Source organism: Abramis brama, assembly GCF_963993115.1.
Source record: "Abramis brama genome assembly, chromosome: 18".
Taxonomy (NCBI): domain Eukaryota; kingdom Metazoa; phylum Chordata; class Actinopteri; order Cypriniformes; family Leuciscidae; genus Abramis; species Abramis brama.
Genome location: NC_139980.1, coordinates 17,756,781 through 17,759,871, shown reverse-complemented (window position 1 = coordinate 17,759,871; position 3,091 = coordinate 17,756,781). Strand labels below are relative to the sequence as shown.

Here is a 3,091-nt window from a genome sequence, read left to right as displayed (position 1 = left end):
ACACTTTTATCGGAATTTTAACTTCAGAAAGGTAACTTTGCTGATTTATTTCCACAGTTTACTCTTGTAAAGTTACCTATTTGTTCAACTTTAAGAGTGCACCAAGTAAACGAGCGGCGCACTTCCTAGTAAACTCGTGTCTTGTGTGCATTTTATAAAAAATAAAAAATAAATATATCTATATATATTTGCACATAATTTCGATAGATTTTCTAATCTGGCAACATTCGATAACGTCATAATGAATAACAATTTAATTGGAATTGTGTATGTGTACGTGATGTATATTGGTGCGCTAGCCGGAAATTTGATCCCCATACACTTGGATTTTTCTCTTGCCTGAGCACGTCAACTGTCACCGCGGACGACACCGCGTGCGCGTGAAGCCGTGAAGCCGTGAAGCCAGCCGACTCGACAGAAAACGCAGGTAGAGGTAAGACTTAACACATTTTTAATAGGATCATGATTTTTCTGAACTTAATCGCAGGTCAAACTGCAGAAACGAGATTGTTGATAGCCTAATTTGAAGTGCCATTCCTTCAAATGTCCTTCACATGTGGGAGCATAGGCCTATACTGTATTAAGTGTCTTTTCTGGCAACATTAGCCTACATTTATAACGTCTTAAATTTGATTAAAGAGTAACGTGTAGCATTGTCGAATAAAATTAATTTGTAATTGTGTATTTGATGTAACTTATGTGTTGGCGCGGTAGTTTGAATAATCTCACTCGTTTTTTTTTTCATGCTTGCTAATGCTAACGTCGCCGCCTGAAGAATCAGACATTTTAAGCGGGCCGATTCGAAAGTTTTATTCATGACTCGTGGAAGCATAATAATATACTCGCACTGTATTAAGATTTTTCGAGATCTTACTAGTTCATTTATTTACCATTTATTGTACTTGTGATTTTTAAAAGGTTTTTTTTTCTGTTTATTTTGTGTTACAGGAAACTTCCACCCAAGCAGACGTTGAGGCCCAGATTTCCCTGCCAAGCACTCCAAGGCTCATCATGCTCGGTAAGATCCCAGCACTAGACATGCACAATAGATCCCAATTTTAAGTGTATAAGTATATTAAGTGTTAAGTATATTTGTATCGATTCACTGTGTGTGAACAAAGTTTTTCGTCATCTTGCACTTAGATTCCAAAGTGTTAAAGTGGCGTAATATCCAGATTGGACGCGTATAAGAGACATGAGACTGAACGCACTGAAAAGCCTTTGCACTGCTCATATGCTGAGAGGGAGATTAGACAATAGAGCTGCACGATTCATCTTCAAAGACTGTGATCTCGGTCATCGAGACCTTTCAATTCGTCTGTCTATTAAACTTTGACAAATTCATATCGCAACATTCAAATCTGTGTTGGCGCTGCCGTTGACCCAGAGAGAGAAACGTTAGTCATGAAACAGCTTCACAAACAGTCTTTTAAATAAATATCATACATTAGAATTTATCCAGAGGTAAGCACTTATTTGTTGTTGATATATTTTTGACTAGGAATGGGAACAAATATTTGAGTAGTCATTCTTTAACCACCTACCCGACTAGTAAAATAATTCTCAAAGTGTTTATTTGGGTTTATATGGACTATTGTGTAATTGTTAAACATCAAACTTTCATTTTTATTATTAACTTTTCTACCATTTGCATGGTGAGTTAAAATAAAAGTTTGATGTTTAACAATTATTTAAAAATATATTCAATTTTAAATATTTATTTAAAAGACTGTTTGTGAAGCTGTTTCATGACTAACGTTTCTCTCTCTGGGTCAACGGCAGCGCCAACACAGATTTGAATGTTGCGATATGAATTTGTCAAAGTTTAATAGACAGACGAATTGAAAGGTCTGGATGACCGAGATCACAGTCTTTGAAGATGAATCGTGCAGCTCTATTGTCTAATCTCCCTCTCAGCATATGAGCAGTGCAAAGGCTTTTCAGTGCGTTCAGTCTCATGTCTCTTATACGCGTCCATTCTGGATATTACGCCACTTTAACACTCATAGATAACGACAAATTTCATCCTCTCTTGGAACGAAAGTGGCTAACTTCTGTCAACCTCATCTACAAGCAAGGACAAAAATAAAGCAATTGAATTTGAATTGATATCGATTCTGGAATAAAAAAATAAAAAAAGATTTTAGAATCTACACGATAGCTAGGTTAATCGATTTTTCTCTCCAAGCCCTAATATATATGTAAATGTGTGTTTTAAGAGTTTTGGTTTATAGAGAAGTGGACATTGTATTACATGTTGATTGGCTAAATCAAATGATCCAATCAAACTTTTATGTATATTGTCATCAACCCATCTGTCTTGCTTATAAACTTTTCAATTAATAATTAATTTCTTCCACTGCAGGGTAGAAGACTCCAGCCCAGGACGTTGACTAGTTCAGGCCCCGTTTTTGAAGGAAAATACAGTTCTGGGAGAAAAACAACATTAAGGGACTAAATTCTACTGTTTGAAATCCTGCTGTTTTTAAATCATTTATTTTGTCTTTTATACACTCCAATTTTAACCAAACATTTTAATACATTTGAACAGGATTGATTTTTATGTTCAGAAAAGTGTTGTTGTATACAAAACAAAATTAAATGTTAACAGAAAAATGTTTACCTATTGAAAAAAAAAAAGTTTTTTTTTTGCTATTTATTTTAAGAATTTTGAAATTTAAAGTGTGAAAAGTTGTCAATAAACGGCATTTTTGTGATTAAAAACAGTGTCTTCATTTTACAGTACACAAAATTAATGCAGTAATCCCTATTACAGTAGTAAAATATGTGAGGTGATGAAACACAGTACTGTGATTATTACTGTAAAAAAGTTTACAGTATTTTTCAAGTAACTGCAATTAAGTTTACAGTAAGCATACTGTGAAATGAACTACAGCAACTTACTTGCTAATTGCTGCCAGCAAGTTGCTGTAAATTTCACAGTATTCTTTTTACAGTGTATTTTATGTATTAAACCTTCTTTAACTGTGGCCCGAGCTGTACATCTGTTCAATCCTGAGTGCAGTTTTAAATTCCAGTAAAATTCCAGTAAAGGACGTGGATATGTGGATACCACCCTAATCTCCGTTAA

The 3,091-nt window shown here is 34.5% G+C and overlaps 1 long non-coding RNA gene across 1 annotated transcript; it reads left to right on the top strand.

Moving 5' to 3' along the window:
• The first annotated feature begins 294 nt into the window (after nucleotides 1-294).
• Nucleotides 295-2,719, top strand: LOC311069050. Its single transcript, XR_014603466.1, has 3 exons — nucleotides 295-433; nucleotides 949-1,018; nucleotides 2,366-2,719. It is a non-coding gene; the product is annotated as an uncharacterized lncRNA (long non-coding RNA).
• The last annotated feature ends 372 nt before the right edge of the window (nucleotides 2,720-3,091 follow it).